This window comes from Vombatus ursinus, unplaced genomic scaffold (genome assembly GCF_900497805.2).
Source record: "Vombatus ursinus unplaced genomic scaffold, bare-nosed wombat genome assembly UNPS02015175.1, whole genome shotgun sequence".
Classification (NCBI taxonomy): Eukaryota; Metazoa; Chordata; class Mammalia; order Diprotodontia; family Vombatidae; genus Vombatus; species Vombatus ursinus.
Window position 1 is genome coordinate 23,886,203 of NW_020954953.1, and position 15,826 is coordinate 23,902,028.

At 39.2% G+C, this 15,826-nt stretch overlaps 1 protein-coding gene across 1 annotated transcript in view; it reads right to left on the bottom strand.

The window, feature by feature from the left end:
- LOC114031408 (E3 ubiquitin-protein ligase parkin-like) overlaps positions 1-15,826 on the bottom strand; it is a 1,837,436-nt gene that overhangs the window by 44,231 nt on the left and 1,777,379 nt on the right. The gene's annotated exons all lie outside the window — the stretch shown is intronic.

The following is a 15,826-nucleotide window of genomic DNA, read 5'->3' on the forward strand; positions in this document are numbered from 1 at the left end:
ATCAAATTGGAAAATCCATCCATTCTCTCTGTGTACTAAGCACCAAGCAGAGAGATAAGGTGTCATTCTGGAGGTAAATACCACAACCTCTTTAGAAGCCATAGAAAATCAATGGAGAGCAGACTCCAAGAGAGACTGGGGTTCTGCCACTGTGTGGCCTCGGGCAATTCATTGATTGATAGAGAGTTTAACCTCTCTGGGTTTCAGTTTCTTCATTTAAAAAAGAAAAGGGTTGGACTAAATGAGTCATGTCTGGAATGTATTGTCTTCTGCCCTCTGTCTCTTACAATTCCCCGGCTTCACTGAAGGCTGAGCTCATGTGCAACTGTCTATGGTCAACTGTTCCTGGACTGTTCAGTTGTGGACGCTGTCTCTCTCCTCAGATCAGCACATATTTGTGTACATGTTATACAGCCCTCATGAAGAAGAGAAGCTCTCTGAAGACAGGGCTAGGGACACAAAACAAAATAAAAAGGCAGAGCTTACATGTAGTGACCATTTAATTAATGATTATTGGATGGATTTGGATCAAATAATCAACAAGCATTTATTGATAATAATAATAATTACTTACTAGGTATGGGACACTGTACTTTAGCACATGGGAAATACAAAGGCAAAAATCCAACTGTCCTTGGCCTCAAGGAACTGACACTCTAATAGGGAGAAAATGTTGCCATGTGTAAGTATTTAAATAATACGCACAAAATGATCACAAGGTAATTTGGGGATGGAGTGTGACAGCAGTGCAGGGGAGGGGTGTGGATCAGGGAAGGTTTCATATTGAAGGTGGTGGCTTCTAGCTCTAATATTCTAGTCTAGGATCATTTTATGAACAGAAAGTATTTATAGATGGGTATCCTCAGCTGTAAAATGAGGATAACAGCCCCTACCTCAGAGAGTTACTGCGGGGACCAGTTGGATTGGCCAATCAACAATCATTTATTAAGCAATCATAGGTGGCACAGAGAGTAAGAGTGCTGGGCTTGGAGTCAGGAAGAGTTGAGTTCAAATCTGGCCTTGCATATTTAATAATGATAGCTAGCCTTTATGTAGTGCCTACTATGTGCCGGGCACTGGGCTAAGCACTTTACAAATCCTTACAACAACTCTGAGAGGCAGGTACTATCCCCATTTTACAGATGAGGAAACTGAGGCAAACAGAGGTTAAATGATTTTCTCAGGGTCATAAAGTTAGTAAAAATCTGAGGCTGGATTTGAACTTAGGTCTTCCTGACTATTCCACCTAGTTGCCTGAAGCCTAACAGGTCACATGACCTTAAGCAAGTCACTTATCCTGTTTGCCTCAGTTTCCTCATCTGTAAAATGGGATAATAATAGCACCTACCTTCCAGAGTTGATGTGAGGATCCAATGACATAACATAGTATAGTGCTTTGCAACCTGAAAGCTCTACATAAATGTTATTGATGATGATTTTCATTTTTGCTGTTGTTACTATCACCATCGTGATTATTTTATTATGTGCCAGGCACGGTGCTAAGAACTTGAAATACAAAGAAAAGCAAAAATTGTCCCTGACTTTAAGTAGTTCACATTCAAATGGGAGAGAAAACTGTAAGTAATTAAGTACATATATGATCTGTACAGAGGAAATAGAAGATAATTTCTGACGGGAAAATACTAGTAATGTGTGTGTGTCTTTGTGTATGGTGTAGGGCAGGGTAGGGACCTGGGAAAGGCCTCCTGAAGAATGTGAGATTTGAGCTGAGTTAAAACCAAGGAAATTAAAAGTTAGAGAGGAGGTGGCAGTGTCTTCCCCGGGCACTGAGAAAGCAGTGAGGCTGAAAATGAAGCATTGTTTGCAAGGATGAACAAGTAGGCAAGAGTAACTAGATTGAAAAGGGCAGCTAGGTGGCGCCATAGTACACAGAGTACCAAGCCTCAAGTAGGAAAACAACTCATCTTCCTGAGTTCAAATCCGGCCTTAGATATTTAATAGCTGTGTGACCCTAGGCAAATCACTTAACCCTGTCTGCCTCAGTTTCCTTATCTGTAAAATAAGCTGGAGAAGGGAATGGCAAACCATTCCAGTATCTTTGCCAAGTAAACCTCAAACGAAGTCATGGAGAGTCAGACACGACTGAAAAATGACTGAGCAACAAATGCTTTATAAAAGGTTAGAGAGGCCAAGAGTCTGTCATGGAAAGTCAGACACAACTGAATGACAATTGAGAGGTTGGCAGTACCCTAGACAATAATAGGAAAGTTCAGAAAGGAAGGGGAGTAGGGTTTGGGGACAAAGATAAAGAGTTCTGTTTTGGACATGTTGAGTTTGATATGCCGATGGTATAGTTACTTTGAGATGTCTAAATGTCAGTTAGTGATGTGGGACTGTATCTTAGCAGAGTCACTAGAGCTGGACATATTGATCTGGGAATCATTTGAATAGAAGTAGCAATTGAGCCTCTGGGAGCTGAGGCTGTAATCAAATGAAACTGTATAGAGAAAAAAAAAGAGAGAGAGAAAATGTCTAGGATAGGGCCTTGGAGGAAACACATGGTGAGAGAGTATAAGTTTGATAAAGAACCAGCATAAGAAAGACGAGTCAGACACACAGGAGAACACCTAAGAGAGAGCAGTGTCACCAAAACTCAAAAAAGACAAAGTGTCCAGGAGAGGAGGGTAAATGACGGTTACCAAGGCTTCCAAAAAGTCAAGGATGAGGAAAGAGAAAAAGACATTAGATCTGGCAATTAAGAAAATATTGACAATATGGGGAAAACTGTTTCAAGTTGAATGATGAGGCTGGAAGCCAGAATGTAGAGGCTTTAGAATCAAGTGAGAGGAGAAGGGGAAGAGGCACTCAGTATAAATGGCTTTTAAAAAAACATTTAGTTGAGAAGGGGAGTAAAGATAAAAAACAATTGCAAGCAGTTATGGTAGAATCAAGTGTGTTTGTTTTTAAATTTTTTTATTTTAAAGGATGGGGAAGACATGGATGTGTCTGCAGGCAGTAGGGAAAACAACCAATAGAGAGGGAGAGAATGAAGATGAGTGAGAAAGTGGGGGTAATAACATCTGCTAGAGAAGATGAAGGCTGCATGTGGAGGGGTTGGCTTTGGCAGGGAGAAAGGTCACCTCTTTATCAGAGACTGGAGCAAAGAAGGGACAGCAGGGAGAGATATTTGGGTAATGCAAAATGAAGAGGAGGCTAGATGGAACTCTAGGCAAACAGCTTCAATTTGTTTCATTAAGTATACGTGGTGAGGTCTTCAGCCAAGTGATAGAGGGGAGGATGTGTTGTGGGAGGTGTGAGGAGATATGAAAAGATTTGAAATAGCTGTTGTGGAGATTAGGAGAGCAAACTTATTAGAGAGTAGTATGATTGCTTTGCTGCAGTAAGGAATAAGATGGGGATGCATGAGATTATATATGCATCTCTCTCTTTCTCCACATGTATCACTTTACAAAGCTCAAAAAGAAATGTATTCGTTTTTGTTTTGTTTTGTTTGTTTGTTTGTTTGTTTTTTAATTTGGTCAGACCTGAGTCCTAGTGAGGAAATTCCCACTATCAATGCAATTATTTTACAGTTTACAGTCTTGGAAATTTGCCTGGGGACACTGAAAGGTTAAGTGATCTGTCCAGAGTTACACAGAGAGTATGTGTCACAGGTGGAACTTAAAATTCCTCCTGACACTGAGCTTAGCCCTTTATCCACAAGGCTTCACTGCCTATGATAGAAATGTTAGCTATTATTATCATTATTACTCCATTTTGTCATTCCTTTTGACATCTAATAGAATGAATTGGATTTTGCCCTATCTGAAGAGGTATGACGGTTTAGCTCGTGAAATTACATGGGGGAAGTTGCTAGTGTGGGTATGTATGGATGGACACACACTCACATACTCACACACACACACACACACACACACACACACACACACACTCCACCACCACCAACACCACCACCACCACCACCACTGGTGGTCTCTGGCCACTTTCTTCCACAAGCATTCTGTCTGAGCTCCTTAATAAAGGAAAATTCTAGGTAAGTACATCTAAGGCATTCTAGGTAGCAGCCTTGTAGATAACATGTGAGTTTCTACAAAGCCTTCATCAGACTTTCACATGCCATCATCTTTTTAATGAATGTGGACTGTATATTTTGAACCACTGAGAATAATTCCATAGATGATTTCACACTGCTGCTTTCGATGGAAGCAAGTCTGATCTGTTGATATGACAGAGAAAACTCTTCACATCTTATTAGCTAGTGGATGAGATATAAAATCAGTTTCATGGTAGAAGAACACTCTGGAGGTTGATCAGTTTGTCAGAATAAATAGGCCTTCCCTGACACAAATACATTAAATTTCCTTTTGCACCAATACTACGGAGAATGGACTATGAGGAAATAATAGAAAAGGATGAGCCACGGCAAAATTAAAGCCACAGTGCCTGGCACATAGTAAATACTTAATCAATTCTTGCTAGTTCTCTCTATTATCTATCCATCCATTTTTCTACCTGTTGATTGACTGATCAATGGATTTCTTGATCATCTGATCTATCTAGCTAAAGCCCTGATAGTCAATTATGGCATCTCTTCAGTTAACCCATTTTCATGGCTTAATAATTAACCTATTTGTCATTCTGCTTAGGACAAAAAAATTATCTACTACAACTGAGATTACAAATTTATTAAAACTGAGTTAATTCATTTAGTGCACATTTTAAAATCAAAGAGCCCCAAGTTGTTTTATGAATATACCAAATGTTAATAGTAGTAAGATATCATTTCCTTCATTTATAATCATACAAAGGTGAAGGTTTGATGACTTGAATAAATTATTATTAATTTTTAAGCAGTATTCATGTTTTACGGGCAGCTAGGTGGCACAATGGATAGAGTACCTGACTTGGAATCAGGAAGACTTATCTTTCTGAGTTCAAATTTGGACTCAGACACTTGCTAGCTGTGTGACCCTGGGCAAGTCATTTAACCCTGTTCACCTTAGTTTCTTCTTCTGTAAAATGAGCTGGGGAAGGAAACAGCAAATCATGCCAGTGTCTTTGCCAAGAAAACCCCAAAATGGGTCATGGAAAGTTAGAAATGACTTAACAACAATAACCTTAATATCTTGTTATTAATATCTCTTGCGAGTCTGCTTTTAGGGCTGATGAAAATATTGAATTAGTTAAATTAAAGCAATACAAATGACATAAATGCTATGTTCTAAATCTATATTTCACATTTTTGTTTCAACCTTTTCTCATGTGTTTAAGGATTAGATTTCAAATGTTTCTGGGTGAGAAACTGGTTTTTTTCCACACCTGCAGATACACAATAGCTATACACACCAGCTATGTACTGCTCTGAATGTGAAAGAACCTCAGTGGAAGTTGATCTGCTCTATAGGCTGACTCCATTGTGCATGAATTCAAACTTGAATTTATGTCCACAAATAGAAAAGAATTCTTAGTGAATTTAGCAACTAGGACAATATTTGGAATTGCATTATAAAAAGTAATCTTTTTTAAATGTAGAACTGGGACATCTAATCCGATTCCTTTATTTTGTTGATGGGGAAACTGAGGCCCAGAGAAGCTGTGACATGCCCAAAGTTATCTGGGTAGTAAGCATCAGAGGCAGGATTTGAACCTGGGTCCTCTGAGTCCAAATGTTTCTTCCACCACCCTTAAGTTAGATCCTGTGTATTGGAGATGTTTATCGTTATGTGAAAATGTTGAATGAAACTAGTCCTTGCTAAGAAATAGAAACCTGCTGCAGTTCTTATGTTTGTGAATGTATACGGGGCAGAGAGGAATGTTGACACCAAATTCTTGTTCACATATACAATCGTCAGCATTAACATCATGTCAGAAAATAAATGGAAACCATTTACATGATGTGTGTGGCCAGTATAGGGACCTTGAATATAATAAGCCTTGAAAATGGCTTGTTAAATTAAATGAGCTTGTATTCACAAGTAAGCTTTGCTTTGTGCCACCTAAAATTTCACCAGTCTGTTCAGATGACTAATTACAGTTCCTATTTATGTATTTAGCATGTGACTAATATTTTTCTTTTTTAATTAAAATTTTCTTATGAAATTAATAAACACCAACAATTTGCCAAACAATAGTTTGGGAAGACAGACAATAAACAAACATGAATGTTTCAATAAACACAGACAAACAGAAGTGAGGACTGTATATGAAACTTATGACCTTCTGTTATGTACAGTTTAAGTGTATATTAAATTTAACACATTAGTAGTAAAACTGCCCTGCTTGCCTGTGTCCCTTGCTGAATTTCTACTTTACTCTAGGTATTTTTATAATGTTCCAGTGACAATCTGTTCTTTCTTTTCTTGCATCACTCTTATCTATTGATTTCATCCTCTCCCCTGCCCTCTAATAGAAATTTTCCTTTGTAACCAAGACTGATCAAACCAAACAAATGAGCACATTCACCACGTATGAAAAATTATGCCTTTTTCTGCACTTCTAGTCCATCACCTCTATGCCAGGAGGTGGGAAACAAGCCTCCTCCTCATCACCATCATTAATTTTCAGTAGTTGAGACAGTCATTGCATTTAGCAGAGTTCTAAAGTCTTCAAAATTGGTTTTCTTTACATTACTGTAATCATGATGTAAATTGTACTCCTGGTTCTGCTCACTTCACTCTGCATCAGTTCATACAAGTCTTCTGAGGTCTGACACCTGTGACAACTTTGAACTGCTTTAAAAAATGCCCACATTTGGTATTTAAAACAATGATGAGAAGCAGGTAATTTAGGCGGTATTATTCTCATGTTACTGAGAGGGAACTAAGATCCAGATCCATGACTTACTTCATGTCACATGGCTAGTAATCAGCCAGAGTCACAATGTGATTCAAAGGCCAGTGCTCTTTCTTCTATATTGTGCTGTGTCTCTTGTTTCATTTAATGTTACCCAAAAAGGTACTTCTTATATGAATGAATGAATGAATGAATGAATAAAGCCTTTATTAAACATATACTATGGGCAAAGGACTGTGCTAACTACTGAGGATGCAAATAAAAAGTCAGTCCCTGCTCTCAAGGAACTTATATTCTAATGGGTGAGCCAACACATGTGGGGAGGGGAGGGGTGTCAGACAGAAAGGTCCTGGGTCCTTAGGGTACAGTGACAAAACAGATGCTTCTTCTTCAATGTCATTTCCACTGATGAAATCATCTCAATTTCTTATGTTGAATCATTTTACTCTTGGCAGCTCAGTAATCAATTCAGTTGCTGATTCAAAGCCATTTCCGCCACCCAATGTAAACTCAGTAAACATCAGGCTTTACGAACACAGAAGTGACATTGAGTGGCAAAACAAGGTAAACTAAACTATAGGCTAAGATGGTGCTACAGGGAAAATGATCCATTTCTCACCATCCTTCTCCCTGATATACTTTCCAGGAATCTATTGCGGGGGGGAAAAAAAGCTAGGATTGCCTATGTATGGCTTAAATATTCCCACAAGATATTTATAAACATTCATATGGTCATACAGACTGACATTCTCATGAACACATGTTCTGGTGTGTTCTTTTGTGGGCCCTTAGTTAGTTTATATTTTTGTTTAATTAGCACCTGTCTGTCTCCCCAAAGTCACGTGTGACAAATCCAAATGGAATTCAAAGAAAGATGGAATGGCATATCTATCTTGGGAATTGTGAAGAGAAATCCATCACTTCCAATATGAAGAACCAAGTAATCACTGATTACTGTAAGTTAGGAACCAAAGAGAATTAACAAGTTATGGTCTCTAAAAATGAAGTTTTTGATCCTTATAAGTAAATCATGAGATGGGAGATTTGGAGCTAGAAAGTATCTTAGAAACAATTTCATTCAACCCATTCTATTTACAGAAGAGAAAAATGAGGTTAAAGAAATTATTTGCCCAAGGGCATAGAGGTAGTAAAGTGTTCGAGCTGGGATTAGAACCCAAATTTCTTAGTCCAAATCCAGGTTCTATCCACTGTATCTCCCCAATACTATCTCTAGGAGGAAAGTGGAATTCTTTTGTATTGATGTTTTCTATGTCACGCCAGCATATGTTATGAAAGCATTTCATTAGCTTTCATTTATTTTCACTTTAGGAGTTTCTAAAAGTCTGTTTAAGGAACAGGATAAAATCAAATAACATCTTAGGACCCCTAAGAATGGTCATGGGAAACATTAAAAGAAGGATATATACTTTTATAGTGCTTTGGGAAAAAAGGTAATATTTTTTGGCAAACATACAGCTTTCCAGAAGATGGCAGCAATGATATATGAGATTCATCCCCAATATATTAAAAATAGCTAAAGCTCAATATGGGCAATAGCATCTCATATATTCAAGATCATTTCTGACATTACAGTCCCATGGAAATGAAATGGTATTCTAATTCACTGAAACAAATCGTGAAAAGTAGAAAGTGTGAGGTTCATATTTCAAGTATACAACATCTACTTTGGACTTCTTCAATGAATGTGCCATATATTGCATACTAACATAGGAGAGAAATCTGTGAATCAGTTAAGATAAATGGGAATCACAGAAAGATGAACACTGCTATCAAGTCTATGTAGATTGTCATAAGGAAGGTACAAGAAGACCTAGACACCCATAGTCAGGACTGTTAAAGTTTTCTTTTTAGTCCTGCTGTCCTAAAAACTGCCTTCCTTTTTCTCGGATATGAGATTTCCATCCAGATCCTGGACCTGATTTCTTTCCATTCGTGGAAGGGCTTCACAGGGGATATGGACTAACTGCCATTTAGGGAACTCCCTCTTTGCTGCTCATCCTATTAAGTGTGCTTATCATTTTAAGGTTATGTACAGAATGAATATATAACTTGTTTACTTAAGGACGTACTTACTTAAAATACATATTCAGTAACATCTGCTTCAGGGTCAGTGATCTTCTATCAAATGAGATAACATTGGGAAAGTGCTGGCATAGAGTATGCACTTAATAAATGATTGTTCTTTCCCTCTCCCCTCACTGCTTTTTCCTCGCTAGATGATAAACTTCTACGGAGCAAAGACCATTTAGTTTGCTTTGGACGATATCCACTATGGAGACACACTCTGAGGAAAGGTTAATAAATACTTTTGATTATACTAATTGTGGGGATGATTAGTTAGCAATCCCAGTGTATAAGACTGGTGCCAAAGGCACTTTAATATTAACTAGAGTAACTTTTTTTAAACATTTATTTCTAAATGTTCATGTGTTTTAAAAGGGTAGTAAATGACCCTTCAATCAAGCATTCCATTTTCACCAAAATTCAAATAAATTACAGAATCATAGAATCTGAAAATTGGAAGGGATCTCATTGCAACTGAGTCCAACCCCCACATGAAAGGAATCCTCACTATTACATATCTGGCAAGGGGTTGGGTTGTTTGGCCATTTCTTGAGGATTTCCAAGGAAGGGGAATCTTTCTCTCTCTCTCTCTTTAGGCCACCCATTACACTTTTGGAAGGTTCTAATTGTTAGGAAGTGGTATCATCAATAGCATTAATTGTAATAGAGAAGTTAGGACAAGAAGCAAATTTATAGGGGATGATGAGTTCATAGAATCTTAGAGTAAATTTGAGCCAAAATCTGCCTCTCCTGTACTTCAGCTTCCTGTCCCTGGTTCTGCCCTCTGGGGTCAAACAAAATAAGTCTACTACCTCCACCATAGGATAGCCCATCAGATACTTGCAGAGAGCCATCACGTCCCCCATAAATCTCTTTTCCATGCTAAATATGCCTAGCTTCTTCAACTGATCCTTATGTTTCTTATACTCAGGGACCTTCACCACCCTGATTTCCATTTTCTGGACACTTTTCTCCTTCTCAATGTCCTTAGAATGGGGCACCCAGAATCAAACTGAGTATTCCTGATGAGATCTGACAAGAATAAAGTAACAACAGGCCTATCATTGCCTTGTATGAGAAAGAACAATCATATAAGGAAGCATTTAATAAGTATAAATCAATTCAAGAAACATTGATTAAATAAATATTAAATGTGTTAGGTGGTGGGGATTCAAAGATGTATCCAATACTCACTCTTCTTCCAATTAATTTATAATCTAATGGAGGTGCAGGGAAGAAAAGTGTGGGTGCATACACACACACACACACACACACACACACACACACACTATGATACAAGATACTCCATTCTCCATCTGCAGCTCTGCCTAGTTTCAAGTGGACAGAACTTCTAATCTCATCACTGTGCTGCTAATGCAAGCCTTGGAATCCTCACCTTCTTCTCCCCTCTGATCAGAGGGATGAAGGGTGGAATACTAAATTGCCCCCAAAGCTTTATAAAAAAGGGCAGAAATTGGACTTCCAGCTCACTCTACTGTCCATCTGCAGCTCTGCCTGGTTCTAACTCCATGGAACAAAATGCCCTGGGGCCTCATATCCCTTGGAGTGCCCCCAACCCCTACTTGCTTTCTACCTTCCTTTTGTGGGTTGTCCTCCTTCATTAGATTGCAAGCTCCTACAGGGAGGGATGGTCTTTCTTTTCTTATTCATATTCTCAGAGCTTAGCACAGTGCAAAACACATAGGAGGTGTTTAATAAATGTTTACTGAATTAAAGCACGAAAGGAAAGTGTGACCAAGTGCACAGTAATATTTTAAGAGAGAGCATTTGAGCCAGAGCAAAGAATGGATAACAGAGATTTAAGGAGGACAGAGTGCACAGATGCATGGAGATGGGAGATGGTTGCAACAGAATGCAATACCACGAAGAGCTAAGAGCTTCAGCAGGAATGGAAGGCTGGTGACAAACGCTGGATGTGGACTATGGAGGGAGCCACAGCAGGTTGTTTGTTTGAAGGAAAGGAGTAAAGTGATTATAGTGATGCATTAGTTGGTCAGTGCTGTGGAGGATGTCTTGGGAGAGGGATAGGAGGGTAATGGAGTACCTGAGGGAAGAAGGAAGGATCTGAATTCAAAGAATGTCAGCCCTTGTCTTAGAATCCTCAGTGCCTAGCACAACGGCAGGCACATGGCAGGGGTTTAATAAATGCTTGGTGGCTGACGGATTAGGGTGGTGGGAACGGCAAGGAGGAGCTAGATACCAGAAAAATGTTGGTGGTAGAAATGATGGAACTTCACAATTGGTTGGATGTGCAGAATGAGAAAGAGTACAGAGTCGAAGATGGCTCTAAACCTAGATAAGTGGGAAGATGGTTAAAGCCATGAACAGAAATAGAGAAGTTAGGAGCGAAGCAAATTTATGAGGGAAGATTTTTGTTGGTTAGTCATTTTTCAGATGTGTCCGACTCTTTGTGACCTATTTGGAATTTTCTTGGCAGAGATACAGGAGTGGTTTGCCATTTCCTTTTCCAGCTCATTTGACAGAGGAGGAAACTGAGGCAAATAGGGTTAAGTGACTTGCATCACATAACTAGTCTTACTACTAGTAAGTGTCTGAGGCGAGATTTGAACTTAGGAAGATGAGTCTTCCTGCTCCTGGCCCTGTACTCTATCCACTGCACCATAGATACTCAAAATTCCAGAATTGTTTCTGGTCATGAAGCCCCACTGTGGATTGAACTTGCCTCATCGTTGCTATTACTCCTCATTACCAGGGCTACAGCTCACTGCATAGACACACTGACATCTGTCTACACTAAAATGGGTCCTCCCCTCCTGGGGTGGGGCCCCAGCACATGTCCTTGCTTGCAAGTCATTTTCCTCATTTTGAAATTAAACTTCTGTTTGATTCCTGACTCTTCTGCCTGTGTCCTGCTTTGTTCAGCTCTAGGCATCCACAGGTTAGAGGCTGGTTCTGTCTGATTGACATTCTGAACACTATGGATTTATTAATTCAACCTGGGAACTCATGCATTCCTTTTTGGGGGGTGCCACATTAAGACCACTATTAACTGTGTACTTGTAGCTCATGAAATTCCCTAGATGTGAATTATTGTCTAGTCGTACCTTTGCAATCCTGTACTTGTTCAGCTTATTTTTTTTGAAGCCCAGAGTTGGACTTTACATTTATTCCTGTTAAATTTCTTCTTGACCCATAATTTTCACCTGTGGAGATATTTTAGAACTATCATGTTTGCCATCTAATGTGTTGGCCCCATCTGGGTATAGAGATATAGCAGCCAATTGGAAACCAGGGACTGGAGCTCGAGGGAGAAATTGGACTGGAATAATTGTGCTATTTGTTGGGAACCTCCAAGGTGCAGGAGACCAAAGTTGACAAGGTGTACTAAGTACTAGCACAGGAACTCAGCCAGAAAAGATTAGGGGACCCATGACACATCTAATTCATATATGTGATACTTTCCCAAGCGCCTCCTAGTCAAAAAAAAAAAAAAGCTACAATATGCCAGTGGCAAGAATTCAAAGAAAGGCACAGGACAGTCCCTGCCCTCAATGAGCTCACAGTCTAATCAGAGAAGACTATATATATATATATATATGTATATATATATATATATGTAAAGGAGGGGGATGTGGAGACAGGAGGAAACCCAGTATAGGGCAAGATGATGTCTGTGACAGTGCAGCCAAGTGGGAAATGAAAAGATGGCTGCTTTGGGATTCCTTCCTCAAATGGAGGGTCTGGGAGGAACTCTCTGATGGTGACCCATCACCCTCTCCAGTTAGATGGCAGAGGGTACTGAGGAGGTATGAATTTCAGAGTTGATGTGTTCTTATTGGATGATGAGTTTCTGAAGTCTAGAAGAGTAACCTGGTGGGAAATGATGATTTTTTTTAACCCTTTCTTTACTTTGACTCTTTTATGAAGCAATTTCTGGAATCAATATCTCCCATGTTCACCCAACCCTGAGTTCCTTCATATTCTTTTTTTTCTTTCTCTGAACAACTAAGGTAAGGTTTGATGTTAGGAAGGGGACTTTGTAATTCCTTAGTTACATGGGTCCTATTGGCTTCGTGCCATCTAAACAAGGTCTCTGCCTACAAAACCTCCTGAGTGATCAAAGTGATCTTTTCATGCAGAATTCTTTGTTGAGACATCTAGCAAGGCTGGACCAGTTTTGTTTTTAAATCTTCACTGGCCAAGCCCTTCTATAGCATTCTGCTCCCTCTAGAAATGGCACAATGGTCACAGAGTATCAAATTCAATATCACATTCAAATACCATCGTTAATTAGTGTACACATTCAAATATTGCCATTAATTAGTGAACAGATTTGAATATGGCCATTCATTAGTGAAAAGTGCAACATATGTCTTCTATGATTTTTTACTGGCCTCTAATCTGCATGACCCTCTCATTTACAATCTGCAACAAGGCACTCAACTCTCGGAAAGATTATTACATTATGTCAGTAAAAATGTGGAACCTAAACCAGATGCCAGTTGAAGCCCAATTTGTCCCCTATGCATGTGGAAATCCTTATGCTCTTTAAAAGAGCAGTGCATATGGGAAGGAAGGAGGAAAAGCTTCTACATGGGCACAGAATCACTACCTATGTAGTCTAGTATACTTTGCAAGTCCACACTATGAAGACTGGAAGGGGGTATTGACCTGAGCCATGTTGGAGGCAGCTTAGGTAGCAGGGATGTGAAATTTTTTTCCTTGGGAGTTATACTTTGAAGTAAGAATCATAAACGATTAAGCAATCAACCAAATGAAGAAGAAATTATTAAGCTCCTATAACGTGTATAGACACCAGTGTGTCTATAGGGAGCACATAGTTCATGATATTATAGTGAGCAAAATGTAGCCAAAGTCAGAATGTCATTTATCTCAAGGTGTGATTGCCAAAGTCGTGTATGGGAAATGGTGGTGAAATCAGTTAACCTAGAGGAGAAAGCATTCCTATAGAGGAAAGCGAGCAATGAGATTAAAAATAAATGAATGATCCAACTTCAGCAATAATAATTAAAATATTGATGCCAACCAACAATGAGGTTTAGAATGAAGGGGCCTTGGTCCTGTTCTGTTCAATTTTTTTTTTTAAATCAGTGACTTGTCATAGATGGCATGTTTCTCAAATCTTCAGATGACACAAAGCTAAGGGGGCTTCCTAACAAACTGGTCACACAATTCAGGATTCAGAAATTCCTAGTAGGCTAGAACCATGATCTTCTCACCAATACCTTGTTGTCCAGATGAGATCATGCTATGAGGACTTAACACTTTCAGGTAACAGAACTGTTATCATGAAGCTGAGCTAGTCTGAAGAGCTAATGCCCCATATAATCCATTATTTAAAAAAAAAGTGGCCCCAGTCATCCTTCATATCACTCCTTGGCCAACTTATTGCCAGCTGCCTTGCCTTCAAACTACAGCCATTCCCTAAAGACTTAGCCCTTTCAGGTCCAGACCTTTTGCCCTGGGGTTCTGCTGATATGATTCGTCAATACCTCACATGACCTACTACAGCAAACTGACCCCAGACATACTTTACTTCCATCTACTTTCTCACAAATTGCAACCGGTCACTGGGTTCTTGACCCTCTTTCCCTCCAACTCCACTCCCTTTCCCAATTTGGAACCATAATCAATATTGCCCCTACTGCTAGATATTCTGTTTCATTCTGTCCCTCTTCAGCTCCACTTATTATTGCTGAAACTTTCCAAACCAGACTTCCATCCCTGGCCACCACTCCCCTATATGTGTTGTTTCCTCTTATTAGCATGTAACCTCTTAGAGGGAAAAAAATGTCTTTGTCTCTGTAGTGATATCACCAATGCTTAACACAGCACTCGACACATAGTAAGGGTCTAATAGGTGCTTTTTCATGCTTTCTTGGCCTAAGTCTAATGAAGCCCAGAATCTATTAAATGAAATTTAATAAATGTAAATGTAAAGTTTTACCCTGGTTTAAATAATCAATTGTACAAGTATAGGATGGAGGAGGTGTGGCTAGACAACAATCCATGCGAAAAAATAGCTAAGATTGTAATGGATTAAAATCTACAGTGAATCTGCAGGGTGACAGCAGTCTCCAAAACTAATGGGACTCTATTCTGCCTTAAGAATGCACAGTATTCAGAAGGAAGCAAGAAAAAAAATCCCATGCTACTCTTGGATCAGTCTACACCCGGACTTCTGATTTCAGTTCTGGGTCCCAAATTTTAGAATGATATTGGTAAGGTGGAGACTGTCCAGATGATGGAAATGAGGAAGGCAAGAAAATTGGTGATGGTGATACAATGATTGGCTAAAGGAACTGAAGATATTTGGCCCGGAGAAGAGGTCATGGAATCATCGAGCCATAAATACAGACCCGGAAGGGACTTCAAAGACCATCGAGTCCAAACTTCTTATTTTACAGATGTGTAAACTACAGCCCGGGGAGATTTAAAATGACTCAGCCTAAGTCACATAGGTAATGAGTAAAAAGGAGGGCTTTTTTGGGGGGGAGGCGGGGAGGTTATGATAATTGTCTTCAAGAATTTGAAGGGTTATCATGTGGAAAGGGGAATAGATTTCAGTAGAGAGGTTAACTGACCATGGTAGGGACATGACATAAACAGAATCAGAATTTGGGATCTTATCCTGTGACAGAACTTTGACAGCTTGCCAGTTGCAGGTGTTATTTGTGTTCCCATTAAGAGGAACTGAATTAATGAAGAATTACGCACTGGAGGGAACAGAGTCAATCAGACCAAAGGGCAATAGATTTAAAGTATTTACTTAAAAAAAATTTACCAGTGGGAATATATTACAGATCAACTGCACAAAGGATAGCTAACAGTAGCTACTGCTAGTGTCTGACACTTTAGTTAATTAATTAATTATTTATTTTTTGCTGATCCAGAGATAGTTACCAAAGGAATATCTCTAGATTAAGAATTGTTCTGACTATATAAGGACACTAGATGTTCATGT